The sequence below is a fragment of the Eschrichtius robustus genome, chromosome 13, assembly GCF_028021215.1.
Source record: "Eschrichtius robustus isolate mEscRob2 chromosome 13, mEscRob2.pri, whole genome shotgun sequence".
In the NCBI taxonomy this organism is placed as follows: Eukaryota; Metazoa; Chordata; class Mammalia; order Artiodactyla; family Eschrichtiidae; genus Eschrichtius; species Eschrichtius robustus.
In genome coordinates this window covers 55,215,410-55,230,380 of record NC_090836.1, presented here as the reverse complement: position 1 = coordinate 55,230,380, position 14,971 = coordinate 55,215,410, and the positions used below count along the sequence as shown (strand labels likewise).

Genomic DNA, 14,971 nt, shown 5'->3' with positions numbered 1-14,971 from the left:
ATTGATATCTAGTCTCATAGCGTTGTGTTTGGAAAAGAGACTTGATACGATTTCAGCTTTCTTAAATTTACCAAGGCTTGATTTGTGACCCAAGATATGATCTATCCTGGAGAATGTTCCATGAGCACTTGAGAAGAATGTTTATTCTGTTGTTTTTGGATGGAATGTCCTATAAATATCAATTAAGTCCATCTTGTTTAATGTATCATTTAAAGCTTGTGTTTCCTTATTTATTTTCATTTTGGGTGATCTGTCCATTGGTGAAAGTGGGGTGTTAAAGTCCCCTACTATGATTGTGTTACTGTCGATTTCCCCTTTTATGGCTGTTAGTATTTGCCTTATGTATTGAGGTGCTCCTATGTTGGGTGCATAAATATTTACAATTGTTATATCTTCTTCTTGGACTGATCCCTTGATCATTATGTAGTGTCCTTCTATGTCTCTTGTAATAGTCTTTATTTTAAAGTCTATTTTGTCTGAGATGAGAATTGCTACTCCAGCTTTCTTTTGATTTCCATTTGCGTGGAATATCTTTTTCCATCCCCTCACTTTCAGTCTGTATGTGTCCCTAGGTCTGAAGTGGGTCTCTTGTAGACAGCATATATACGGGTCTTGTTTTTGTATCCATTCAGCCAATCTATGTCTTTTGGTCGGAGCATTTAAACCATTTACATTGAAGGTAATTATCGATATGTATGTTCCTATGACCATTTTCTTAATTGTTTTGGGTTTGTTATTGTAGGTCTTTTCCTTCTCTTGTGTTTCCTGCCTAGAGAAGTTCCTTTAGCATTTGTTGTAAAGCTGGTTTGGTGGTGCTGAATTCTCTTAGCTTTTGCTTGTCTGTAAAGCTTTTAATTTCTCCGTCAAATCTGAATGAGATCCTTGCTGGGTAGAGTAATCTTGGTTGTAGGTTTTTCTCCTTCATCACTTTAAATATGTCCTGCCACTCCCTTCTGGCTTGCAGAGTTTCTGCTGAAAGATCAGCTGTTAACCTTATGGGGATACCCTTATGTGTTATTTGTTGTTTTTCCCTTGCTGCTTTTACTATTTTTTCTTTGTGTTTAATTTTTGATAGTTTGATAAATATGTGTCTTGGCGTGTTTCTCCTTGGATTTATCCTGTAAGGAACTCTCTGTGCTTCCTGGACTTGATTATCTATTTCCTTTCCCATGTTAGGGAAGTTTTCAACTATAACCTCTTCAAATATTTTCTCAGTCCCTTTCTTTTTCTCCTCTTCTTCTGCGACCCCTATAATTCGAATGCTGGTGCGTTTAATGTTGTCCCAGAGGTCTCTGAGACTGTCCTCAATTCTTTTCATTCTTTTTTCTTTATTCTGCTCTGCAGTAGTTATTTCCACTATTTTATCTTCCAGGTCACTTGTGTGTTCTTCTGCCTCAGATATTCTGCTATTGATCCCTTCTAGAGAATTTTTAATTTCATTTATTGTGTTGTTCATCACTGTTTGTTTGCTCTTTAGTTCTTCTAGGTCCTTGTTAAACGTTTCTTGTATTTTCTCCATTCTATTTCCAAGATTTTGGATCATCTTTACTATCATTATTCTGAATTGTTTTTCAGGTAGACTGCCTGTTTCCTCTTCATTTGTTTGGTCTGGTGGGTTTTTGCCTTGCTCCTTCATCTGCTCTGTGTTTCTCCGTGTTCTCATTTTGCTTAACTTACTGTGTTTGGGGTCTCCTTTTTGCAGGCTGCAGGTTCATAGTTCCCGTTGTTTTTGGTGTCTGTCCCCAGTGGCTAAGGTTGGTTCAGTGGGTTGTGTAGGCTTCCTGCTGGAGGGGACTAGTGCCTGTGTTCTGGTGGATGAGGCTGGATCTTGTCTTTCTGTTGCGCAGGTCCACGTCTCAGACGCCCCTGTTTCTACTGTAAGCAGCTGTTTGATCTGGAAGCCCAGGGTTCCTGCATCACCAACTGTCTTCCCTGCTCCTCTGCCACCCCACCACCGTGCCCTACAGTAACTCACACCACATCCCATTCTGTCTCTCTGCTCACCTCCTTCCCCTTCATCTAAAGGCTGTGGCATAAGCGTTTGGAAAGGTGGAGGCCTCTTGCATTTGCTGGTTGCAAAGGACCTCAGAATTAACGATGACACTAAAGAGTAGGGGCACCTCCACTTGGCTTAAAGCAGAAGCTGTCAGAATGGAGGGACTACATGTGATGCAATGAACAGATGGCATGAGCTAGATTGTGTAGAATCATAAAGTTTGAGATTTGGAACGAACCTTAGAGGTCATCTAGTCTAGAGGTTCCTGAGCCTGGCCATGAACATCAACTGAGAAATATTAACACACACACACACACACACACCTGTGCAAGAAATGTCACATCACCTATCTAAATCACACAAAAGCAGTTCTGACTAAGGCAGGGAGACTCCCCATCTCTTTGGGTTGTATAAGTGTTCCCGGGAACTTCTGTGTCGTTATGATAGTCAGCTATTGCTTCAGTGATGTTGTACCACAAGCTCAGTGGCTTATAACAGTAAATTTATTTCCTATGCTCACAGGTCTGTAAGTTAGATGGGGCAGATCTGCTTGGGCTGTAGGTTGGGTTCAGGTGTGCTCCACGAGTCTTTCATTTTCCTTCAACCAGGAGCCACCCAGAACATGTTCTTCTCATGGAAAATTCCAGGAATGCAAGAGGTAGAACAAACCATGCAAGTCCACTTCAAGCCTTTGCTTCATTCACACCCACCGGAAGTAAGTCACGTACCCAAGCCCAGTGGAGGTGGGCAGGTACTACAAAGCTACATGGCAAATGGTATGGATGTATAGTCCTATGACGTGTGAGTGAAGAATTGGACTGATAATCCTTATCTTCATCTGGCTTCCAAGACATCTTACTCATGATTTTCTGCTTGCCTCACTGGATATTCCTTCTAAGTTTCTTTTGTGAATCCTTCTGTCTCCAAGCATTCAGCATTAGATTCCCAGGGCTCATTCCTTTGCATTCTTCTTTATTTGCTTGTATTCCCTTTCCATCACATTGTAGACTCAGGGCAATACCGAGGACACACACACTTTCATCTCTAGCCAGTTCTGAGCTCCAGATGCATATATCCTCTTGGATGCCTAACAGACATCTCAAACCCAGTAGGTCCTTTCTAAAACTGCTCTGCCTACAGCCTTCTCTCTTTCAGGGACTGGAAAACCCATCTTCCAACCTTTTAGGTCGATAACCTCGGAGTCATCGGAGTCTTCTATTTCTCTCACGTCCTTATCCAATCTCTAAGCAAATTCAATTGGTTCTACCTGCAAAAGAGACCCAGAATCTTGCCACTTCTTACCACTCTCATAAATTACCCTTTTTGTCTGAGCCACGGTCATCTCTCACCTGGACCACTAAGTTGGCCTCCTAACAGGTCTCCCTGCCCCTACTTTTGCCACCTACAGTCTGTTTGGAGTAATGCTTTTGAATTGTAACTCACATCAAGTTACTCTTCTGCTCAAAACCCCATTTCACCCAAACTAAAAGCCCAAATCCTTGCAACGACCTACAACACTGTACATCATCTGTCCTCAGCACTTACTTCTCTGACAATCATCCCCTGCCATTCTCTTTCTCACTCTCCTCTCTGCAGTCTAGCTTCCTTGAATGCATGAGGCATACCCCTGTCTTAGTGACTTGGCTTTCTCTTTCTTAAATTATCTTCCTCCAGATATCTGCTTCTCTCAGACATCTGCTCCAGATAGCTCCCTCACCTCTATCCAGTCTTGGCTCAGATGTTACCTTCCCAGTGGAGCGACTCTGGCCAATAGATTTAATACCAAACCTGATACCTCTCCCTGATCCTAATCCAGTACCCCTTATTCCCCTTAATTTGCTCAGCTTTTTCTTTTTCCATAACACCTATCATCTTCTAACGGTATAGCATTTACTAATTTATTATGCTTATTGTTTATTGTAGGACAATTTGTTGGACAGATGGAGGTAAGATGTCTTGAGGAAGGGACATCTTTTTTGTAGTCACACAGTGTTCTGTATTTGCTAGTAGTAGCCTTCACTTGGTACAAATTCATACATTACTTATAGAATCCACTTCTTTTTCTCATTAGCCCATGATAATAAAAGTAGGACTCTTTGGTGTCTAAGCAGTTGTAAACACTGTTGTAAATGTGGGCTCTGGAATTTCAAAAACAATTGCAAACCTAGACACTGAAGTTACTCAATTAAATATGATCATGATGATAAGATTACATTAATTTTAATTAATTAATTAATTAATTTTACATTAATTTAAATGAAAACACAAAAATTACTCTGGAAAACTCTCTGGATCTCCCAGAATACACTTATGGATCCCGATTTTGGAAGCACTGCCTTATGGAATGATAATTCCCAAGCAGATTATAAGGTCACCCAAAGTGAAGCCCTGAGCTTGAAACTTCTGGGATGTTTCTGACACTGTTACTTGTTCACCTGGTAAAACAAAGCATAAGTCATGCTCTTCTTTCCAACCCTCACCCCCAATAGAGCAAATTCAAAGTATTAAGTAAGCAGGTTGAAAAGAAAAAGGAACAAATATTTATAGATGTCTGGTGTTTTGCATGTACCATCTCACTCGTGGTCCAATGAAACTATTGAATTGTTTCACACTTTTACAGAACAAAAAGCAAACTCAGGGAAGTTCGTTGACTTGCCTAAGGTCACATAGAAAGTGGTTGAATTTTTTAAAAAATATTTTTTATTTGACAGACTTCAAACTTAAAGTTGCAAGAAAGGTAAAAAGAAATGTATATTCTTCACCCAGAGACCCCATTTAAATTTTGCCAATTTTCCCAGTGACACCTCAAAGAATCTAATCCAAGGTCACATGTTGCACTCAGTTGTGTTTTCATCAGTCTCTTTATTCTGGAACATGTCTTCAGTCTTTTCATGACATTGACATTTTTGAAAATTATACACCTGTCATTCTGTAGACTGTCCCTCTCTTTGTGTTTTTCTGATGTTTTCTCATGATTAGACCCCAGGATGCATCTTTGGCTATGATATCATGGATGCTGTGTTTTCTTTATTGTATCTTATTGAGAGGCATGTGGTGTCTGTCCTGTGACTGGTGGTATTAACTTTGACCTCTTGATTAAGATTGTGGTGTCTGCCTTGTCTCTCTTTTGTAAAATTATTTTCCCCCTGGTATTAATAAATACTTTGTGGGGAGATACTTTGAGACTATATTCCTCACTCCACTTCCACCCACTAGTTTTGGCATCCATTGATGTTTCTTGCAAGAGTTAATTATTGCTATGGTGATTGCCACTATGGTGGTTTTCTAATTCCATCATTCTTTCTGTATTTATTGGCTGGCTTTCTACTTTAAGGAAAAGCTTTCTATTCTCTTCATTTATTCATTCATATCAGTGTGGACTCATGAATTCCTACTTACCAAATGGATCATAATTCATTACTGTCATCATTTATTTTGAGGCTCAAATTGTCCCAGATTTGGACAGTGGGAGTCCCTTCAAACTGGTTTTGAATCCATGTCTTCCAAATCTGAAGTTTCTTCAGATACCATTTACATTACGTTAAATAGAAATAAAGGAAAAAATAAATGCAAAATTAGAAAAGCAGTGAAGAAGGGATAGTGCATGGCATAGGTTAAGTATTCAGGCTTTGAAATTACCTAAATATTGGTTAAAATCCTGGCTTCATCTTGCCTTAGTTGAATGCTATTGGGCAAGTTGTCTGCCTTGCTGTGCCCTCATTTACTCATTTATAAAGTGGAGATGATAAGATTTATGTTACTAGGTTGTAAGAATTAAAAACATAATGCATTGTATATAAAAAAATGTGATGCAGTGCCTGGTATGCAATTAGTATATAATAGGTGATAGCTATTATAAATAATTATGAGCCACGTTCTCCTCATCTTTAAAATGGGGACAAAAACATATCTCACAGAATCATGAAAGATTAGATGAGCAGTGTGTGTAAAACCATCTAGCACATGTAAGTGTTTTTAAAAGTAAGCATTATTATTAATATTATTATTCTCTGAGCTTTCATTTCCTCATCTTTAAAGGGGCAACGCTATCTGTGTCACAGATTTGTTGTGAAGATTAAATGAAATTACATACGTAAAACTCCCAGCCCAGTGCCCAGGACTTAGAATGTGCACCATAAATAGGAAGTATTGTTGTCGGAAAGCAGATTTAAGAACATCTGGAGAAGTTACAAAGGGAAAATACCACTTCACCTGAGGAAAATCATGCATGCTCTGTGTGTGTGTGTTGTGTATGTGTGTGCTGTGTGTGTGTTGTGTATGTATGTATGTGTTGTCTGTGTGTTGTGTGTGTATGTGTGTGTGTTGTGTATGTGTGTGTTGTGTACGTGTGTGTATGTGTGTTTGCTGTGTATGTGTGTGGTGTGTTGTGTATGTGTGTGTTGTGTGTGTTGTGTATGTATGTGTGCATTATCTGTGTTGTGTGTGTATGTGTGTGTTGTGTGTGTGTTGTGTATGTATGTGTGTTGTCTGTGTGTGTTTGTGTTGCATATCTGTGTGTGCATGTGTGTGTGTTGTGTATGTGTGTTGTGTGTGTTGCGTATCTGTGTATGTGTGTGTTGTGTGTGTGTGTGTGTGTTGTGTGTTATGTGTGTGTTGTATATGTATGTGTGTTGTGTTTGTGGTGTGTGTGTTGTGTATGTGTGTGTTGTGTATCTGTGTGTGTGTGTGTGTGTGTGTGTGTGTGTGTTGTGTGTGTGTGTGTGAAGCCAATGACTATAGCTTACCACTCAGAGTTCGAGTCTCTTTTTTTCCTGAATCACTGCTCGCTCCTTTGGGCTGGAGCGGAAGGCATACTTAAATTTAATTGGTTTGGTCAAGTGCAGTGGTTTAGAGATGCACTCACATTCCCTAATCTCATTTTTATCCACTTTCCTCTAACAAGGATTCTAATCGGCCTCCCCACTGATTTACTTCACTTCCTGTAATAAACGAGCACTCAGAAGTGACATTAAAGATGTGGAGGCAGTCACTGAGGGATCAGCACCTCAGCTGAAATGGATATAAGGCTATTTTTAAGCATAAAATCAACAGATCAGCATTAATGTTTGTAAATTAATAAGTCATGCCTTCGTTTCCATTTTCCATTTTCATTTCAAAACAAATCGCATTCAGCAGGTCTGCAGCCAATCAAGTCAAATGCCAAATTAGGTTTATCCTTCGTAACTAAGACCGATAACATCGGACATTGAAGTCTCAAAAAACAGGTAACTAGTGCTTGGAAAACCTCGCCAAGTGGTGGTCTCAGAGAGAGGTTGAAAGTGGCTTGGTGCCAGCCTAGCACTATCCCTCCTCATTCATTCAAAATAAATGCCAAAGGCGTTTCATAATCAAGTATTTTACAAAAATGAAGTAGAGTCAGTTCCAGGCTTTAAACACAGCTGGGTGGCGCTGAAGCTGAAATAGTCCGACAAGAATCCCAAACCATTTGGTTTGGTGTGCCAGGTACTGTCAGTCAACACGCTACACGGATTGTTTCAATTAATCCTCACAGCGATATTGGGTGGCAAATACTATTTATTATCTCAATTTTTGGACGAGGGATCTGAGGTAAAGAAACTGCTTAGCTAAGGTCACAGGACAGCGGCTCAGTGAGGATTCACACGGAGGCAGTCTGACCCTGGAGTTCAAGCTCTTATCCTCCTCTAACACCAGAGGGATTAGAGTTTTGTTATTACTGCTCTTTCGTTTTTGATACTTCTATTTGATTATGAAGCTGTTGGTTGCGCTAGGAATTCACTTCGAGCCGAGTAATGACCTCAGAGGATGCTGGATCATGATTGCTTCTGCATCCTCTCTGCACGCAGACTGCCTCCTGCCGCTGGATGCTCGGTCCCGTTTCTCAGACTAGCCCAACAGCAGCCTGAAGCGCACGGAGGCTGCCCAAGCGTTTATTTCATGATCGAAAAGCTGCGGCCAAGTACCTATTTGTTTTGTTTCCGTGACTTTTCTCCAACAGTGATATCTAGCTATGTGACTTCCGTTTAGTTATTTAACCTCCCCAGCCCTCTATTTCGGAATCTGTACTCTGAAGTGTTGCATGAGATGTTCTATAATATCCCTTCCATCTCGGGCCTGCTGAGTTTCTAAACGGCTGGGTAGCTAGGTTATTATCTGTGTTCCTCAGCCTCTCCAGGAATCCATCCCCCACAACCCTTCGTTGACTCTTTTATTCCCCCCACCGCCTCATAATTTTGTCCTCCCTTCTCCTCTTTCTATCCTTTCTCTCTTGCTTTTTTTCCTTTTTCCTTTCTCACCTTTCTTGTGCTGTATTCCCTCCTGCTTCCTCCCCCCACCTTTCCTTCCTCCCTCCTTGGATTTCCTGTCTCTGCCCCCTTACTGTCTTGTCCTCTCTCACCCCCTCCATCCCCCTCTCTCTTTGCTGTATCTTTCTTTTCTCTGAATGTTCTCTTCTCTCCTTCTCTTCCTCACCGTTTTCTTTTTCTTTCTTTCATTGAATTCAACACACCATATCTTCATTTTGCGGCACTGTTTAGATACATGTAGATCCTTGGAAAATAATAGGATTGATCAAAGGAAAATCAGAATGTGTGGTACATTTCTTTCACAAAAGAGACATGAACACTTGGGATAGCTGGGAGTTTTGGAGCTGAAAATATATTATCTCAGTTTCTCTGTGGTGCAAGATAATCTCATCACTGCCCTTGCAAATATGATTGAGGTTCTTATTCAATAGAAGCTATTTTTCTTGGGCGTGCCATGTTTTGGGTGCCCTTCTAGAATAATCTAGGTTCCTATTTATAGTAAAAATAGCACTTACAAGTTGGTAGTTTTAGTTAGAAAACTTGAAACAAGAGAATGATCCTCAAAAGACCCAGACCAAAACTTATACCTTTGTGAGTATATCAAATTGAATATTCACAAATTATATCAGCTGGATTTGGGCTCTAAATGAACACAGTAAATGATGTCACTATTTTATCTTGTATTCTTTCTCTGTGCATCACAAATCTATTTTGTATCCCTCCATTTTTAGTTAAATTATTGAAGACTTACCCTTTTCTAACAGGCTTCTTGTATGTATATCCCAGATATCTTAAGAAGAAAAACAACTGTTTTGTTGTGAGTAATAAATCGTCCATTTATCTTCTGACACACAGGCATTAGTTGGATTTTAGCAGAGTGTCTTTAGATTTTCTTGCAAAAAACAACCATTTTTTTCTAGGCCCCTTTTCTGCGCCAACTGAAGTGAGACCAGCCTTTGAAAATAAAACAATGTTTGGATACAACCTTTATTTTAAAAATCACTCATGCTTGTAGAACCTGTTGTTTTAAACTCTTGTTGTGGTCTGGGACTTAATACCGTGTGCTCTTGTAAACACTTAGATCCATTCAAGTTTCCGTTCTTGTTTCTCAGGAGGGGCCGATCGCTAAAATCATCAGTATGCTTCCAATATTGTTGTGTTAACTCATACCAGTAATTTTAAGGACATACAGATAGACCTATGTTTGATGTGAAGGGATGAAGAAATTGTCTTTGAGTCCTAGTTTCTACCAAATTTTCCACACCATCTTTTTTTCAGAGATCTCAGATAACCATAGCTTTTGAAAGAGGCCAGGTTGATATTTGGTTCAAGAGGGACCCTACCCTCCTCTCAGAATTTTGGATTCTAGCCTCAAAATATACATCAGGTTTGGAATTTGATTTAATTCTTGGAAAATACTTTCTTCATAGATTCTTTAATAAAAAAGAGATTTCAGAAGTCTCTGATCAGGTGGTCTCCATGTAGAGACCTACGGGACACTTCCTGATTTGTGGGAAAGGACCATGGCTGCTTAGTCCTGGGCTTAACCAACAGCTGGGGCAGCTCTGAAGCCCCACCGCCTGTGGCTGACACGGGCTTACATTCGAAAACGTCCAGGCCCCCAGGAGCTCCCAACTCAGAGCACCTCAACAAGGGGCCGGGCGGGATGACAAATGGGCTCATTAGTGTTGTGTGGATTATCCACAAGGGCCTTCTGCACCTGAGACACAGAAAACATTAAAGAGGAGAACAAGCTCAGCTTCTGAAAAGTAGAAAGATGCCATGAAAAGAGCACACCCTCAGTGGGGAGATGACATTGGACCTGCTCTCCAGGAATGGACCTCATGAGAGAACTTGCTCAGAAAGTCACTGGCAGAGGTGAGCCATCTCCTGCAGCCTGTAGTGACTTCATGACTTCTGAATGGAGGACCAAGATCTGTCCACTGCTCTTTGCAGAGAGATAATCATTTTAGCACCTACACACACCGCCTCCCCTCTTTTCTCATCAGCTTCATTCTACCGGGAACACTATGTGCTCCTGAGAGGGTGTTTCCATGAAGACACATTTGGCCAGGACAACTCCCCTTCCTCACGTTGATGCTCAGACAGAGCAGATAGATGGCCATCTATGCTTCTGGTGCAGAATGTAGCTTAAACTTTGTTTTATTAGAAGCATTGCTCTTCAAAAACGAGACGTCTGGTCATTGTGGTGACACTCAACAATTTGGATGTCTTTTTTGCGAAAAAGGAAATCAGCACAGCTGGGTATTTTAAGTAAAATCGGGCCACCACATTGGAGTTGTGGATGTCCGGCAACGTGGAGGTTGCTTTGTACTGAAAACACAACTTTCCAAATCCAGGTCGCTCAGTCAAACGGCCGGTAGATGGCACCATGAGCATCTGACATCAGATCCAAGGCTGAGAATATTTATCTTCTCAAAGCTCTTCTCGAAATATTAAGCAAAACTTTGACTGTAACGCAACCATATTTGGACAAGCAGGTTTATTTTACTTTAGTCCTTTGTTATTAGAAACATACATATGTGTGTGTACTGTGTGTATACATTTTACTATCAAACCCTGAAGTTCTGGAAAGTATCCTTGATGGTTAGGATGGACTGTAAACTTTTACAGTATTATTTGCAGGCAGGTTTTTCAATTTCTTATTTAACTAACTTTTTCTTAGTATGAGGTTTAGTGGTTATGTGTCATACCATTGCTCAGTAAAACTCAGGAGAATATTTTTCATGCTCTAATACCCCGTAAAAGAAACTCATTCGTAGAAATGCAGTGTGACACATTGTGTGTTTTTTAAAAGAACAGCATAAATAAATGTTTTTATTCCAATGAATGCATCTATAATAAAGATATGCACACAAGCACATACAGCTCTTGATCAAGATTAAGAAATAAAAGAATGTCTATGTGTGTATAACCGAGTCACTTTGCTGTACAGCAGAGATTGGCACAATATTGTAAATCAACTACAATAAAAAGAAATTTAAAAAAGACATAGATGGATATGGTTTAGAATAGGAATGTCACCTCCATCTCAGACTCTGCTCCACCCCCAAACCTGAAGGTTTCAGAGTAGGAAATGATCTTAGAATTCAGCTGTAGGTATAACATTTGGAAGGGACGTTATCCCTTAACTAAACAAGCCATTGCCTTGGGTGGAAGTCTGAACAAAACCTTCGACTATCTCTTCGCGGATATTCTCCTTGTTGGGTAAGCAGTCAGACAAAACGTGCTGGACACAGACAAAGACTATAGGGCAGATTAGAGGGTCTAAGACCAAAGTCAAATGCCCAAACTGTATTTGGAACAGAAGCAAAGTTGGGGTCAGTTATCAGAAGGGTATTTATGAGAGACACCGAAGTTCCAGAGGCACATGTAAGAAGAGAAACATTCAAGACTCAAGGTGCACACACGTGGTGACTAGGACTTGTGAGCAGGGGTACAAGATTAGCTTCTGGGATGAATATTGTTTGCCTGTAATTTTGTTCTATTTGAAGATGCAAGATTTGCCTTCAAGGATGCCTCTTTGTCCTTCTTAAATGGCACTCTTTTTTTTTTTTTTTTTTTGCATGCAGTATCTGACAGACATTGATTTCTTCTTAATCACAAATATTGACTTCAATCATTAATTCAGAGCTTACTTAACTTCTAACTTTGACACAGAGTTATATCTTGCAGAAAATAAAATAATCATTCTTTGAGGTACCCTGGATAGAAGGGGAGGAGGAGTACTGGGGATGACCAGAGAGGGTGAGCTGCTGTTGGGTTTCTACAGGAATTTCTATTATTTGGGTTGCAAGTTGGTTTGGGGAAAGCCTTCAGGAAGTTGAGTGGGAGAGAAGGACAGGCAGGAACTGCAGGAGAAGAGAAATCCTAGTCAAAGGCATCATGCCCAAGGCCTGATGTTTGCAGTGACAGAGGTTTCAAGTGTCACCAGGATATACTGGGGGAAAATACTTTTGCATGTGACATTTGGAAGCAGATTCAAATGTAGTTGGCTTTAGGGGTCTTTGTATCACCCTTCCCTGAGGTGGGCACATTTTCATCAGCTCATTGATCTTGATGCACAAGGATTAAAATAGTTAGAGGCAAAGAGCAAAGTCATGTTATCTTCAGTCAAATTCGAAATATGAGGAGAAAGAAGTATTAGGGTTTACCAAATGGAAACAGAAACTAGTCTGTGGGAAAAGAAGTTTTATTTTCAGTCTTCCAAGACATTTCAAATGGCAGATGATAAAAAGTAATATGAAGACTATTGAGGAATTGCCTGAAACACACAAAAAGGGGCCAGGCAAACAGTTAATAATGAGAGCAATATTGCTTTAGTGTCCACAGGAATGTTCAAGACTTTTGAGGGGAGAAAGTGCAGAGAGAAAATGTACCTAATTGCTTCTAAATGGCTAAAACAAGCTAAGTCTGATTCTTTCCACTTCACAAGGGAGCTAGAGATGTTAAAAAGTCTGGGAGTTTATTCAGTTCATTCAACAAAGAATTATCATTGTGTAGTTCTAGCTTTGGTATCAGATCTCGTTTTGAGTTGATGCTCCAACAAATACTAACTGTGTGATTTTCAATAAGTTGCTTAACTTCTCCAAGCCTTAGTCTGACAGTCATATCTACCTCAAGGATTAAATGAAAGTATGTTAGTAATGAATGTAGAAATACTATCATTCATATTAATAAATATATATCGAATGCCTACTATATTCTAAGTATAGCTCATCAGTTTAAATTTTCTCCATAATTATTTATGTCATAGGTGCTAGTTCAGGACTTTGCGTCATGGGGGAGAAGCTGTTTTTCCCAAAGACTGAGGAAGGCAATGTGCAGGAGCTAATCTTCAAGGTCTGCTGAACACAGAGCTTAGTCTTCCCTCAGCAAAAACATGGTAAAGGACCGTTATTATTATTTTAAAGAGAAAGAAAGGAAAGATATATTGTTGGATTTCCCTTGTATGTTTTCATTGCTATTCTTTCTAAGTTTCTTCTAGACTCACTTCCGCTACATTCTAAAATAAAATGCCTTCTAGACACAGGTAGTTAGCAGGGACTTTGGCCCAACATCCTATGATGGAACTGCTCCTTAAACTGACAGTGTATTTGGGGGTTCCACGTTTGCCAGCCACTGCCTTCAGTCAGAACAGGTCAATGGTGTGGACTGGGCTTTCTACTCTAGGCAACAGAGATAATTAATTACTTGAGATATCTGTAAAATGAAAACTAAATATAAATGAAGAGTAATATGAGTATTGCTGCAGAGGGAAGTATGAAGCCTGATTCTTCTTCTCCCGTAGAAAGCTTCTCAACAGGATGGAATTTTAGGGAATTTTTTCAAACAGAATTTGGAAGCACCCTTTAAAAAACATTTGCAAGTGTTAGTTTTGCTGTGTAATAACCAACCACAGTACATCAGTGGTTTGCAATGATAAGCGTGTAACTCTTGCATGGGTCTATGTGTTGGTTAGGGTTCAGGTGGAATTCACGTCTGCTCATCATGTCTTATTCCAGGACCCAACTTGGAGGAACAGCGGTCAACTGAGACATGTTCTTCCCATGGCAGAAGTCAGAAGCTCCCAGAGAGGTGAGTGGAAACTAGTGTTGCCTTATAAGGCCTAAGCTACGAACTGCTGCCTTGTCATTCACCCCACATTCCACCGACCAAAGCAAATCATGTGTACAAGCCCAACATCAGTGGAGTGGGGAGAGAATCTGAAAAATATTCTAATCTACCATAAGTAGATATTCCAGTTAACTACCAGAAGCTATGAGGTAGTGGTGATTACAAATTAACCAGTATTTGGTACAGATTTGGTGATATGAAACCATGCTTTCAAGTACTAAAATTCAATGAACTTATTTCTGTAAGTTTTCTTAAAGCCATTACTGACGGTAATAGGACATAAGAGCTCTAAAGAGCTTTTTCACAGCCACTCCTGTGCTTGCAGGGCAGGATGAAAGTGCAGTAATGTTGTCCACCAGTGGCTCCATCTCTAGGGAGAGTTTCACCTGTCCCCTGCTCCTCCAGCAGATGCTTTTAGATTAGCAAATGAGTTTCCTTCGTGTAATAGTCTAGACACTTTTCAAACTGCTGTTTTTTTAATGCATCTCGGGACAAGAGAGACTGTACATGAGCCCTGTAGAAGGGGAATCTCAGTTTCTTGTATCACTTTGGGTCCCTGGACATCAGCCCCGTTGACCCTCTAAGCCACGCGTTTTGGGGCTTGTCTCTCTGGTGCAGATCCTAGGGGTTGGGGTGCTTGATGGGGCGACAACTCCTCTCTCTTTTGGGGGAAGCACCGGACTGGTGAGATTCCTCCCTATGCGTGTTGCCATGCCATGCTGGGAATGCAATTTTTGCCAAGACTGTCTCTCTGCCTTTCCTACCCATATCATTGTGGTCCTTGTATCCTTTGTTGTGGAGAAGCAGTTCACCTAGTTTTCAGATCTTTTTCAGAGGGAAATGGTCCATATGTAGCTGTAGACTTGGTGTGTCCACGGGAGGTGGTGAGTTCAGGTTCTCCCTATGCCACCATCTTGGACCTTAGATGGCTATTGCTATCTTTAACCAGAAGCCTACTTTACTTTTCTATATGAAGTTTATTCTGCTTCAACCCGAAACATGTTTGGCCATAAATTTGTCCTCGGTCATTTAGGAAGCGTCTTTCTTTACGCTA

At 40.4% G+C, this 14,971-nt stretch overlaps 1 long non-coding RNA gene across 1 annotated transcript in view; it reads left to right on the top strand.

Moving 5' to 3' along the window:
• The window catches only part of LOC137775621 (uncharacterized), a 34,641-nt gene extending 20,762 nt beyond the window's left edge, over positions 1 to 13,879 (top strand). Inside the window, exons 2-3 of the long non-coding RNA XR_011076050.1 lie at positions 13,058 to 13,186; positions 13,806 to 13,879. This is a non-coding gene — a long non-coding RNA (uncharacterized lncRNA). The remainder of the gene's footprint in view (positions 1 to 13,057; positions 13,187 to 13,805) is intronic.
• The last annotated feature ends 1,092 nt before the right edge of the window (positions 13,880 to 14,971 follow it).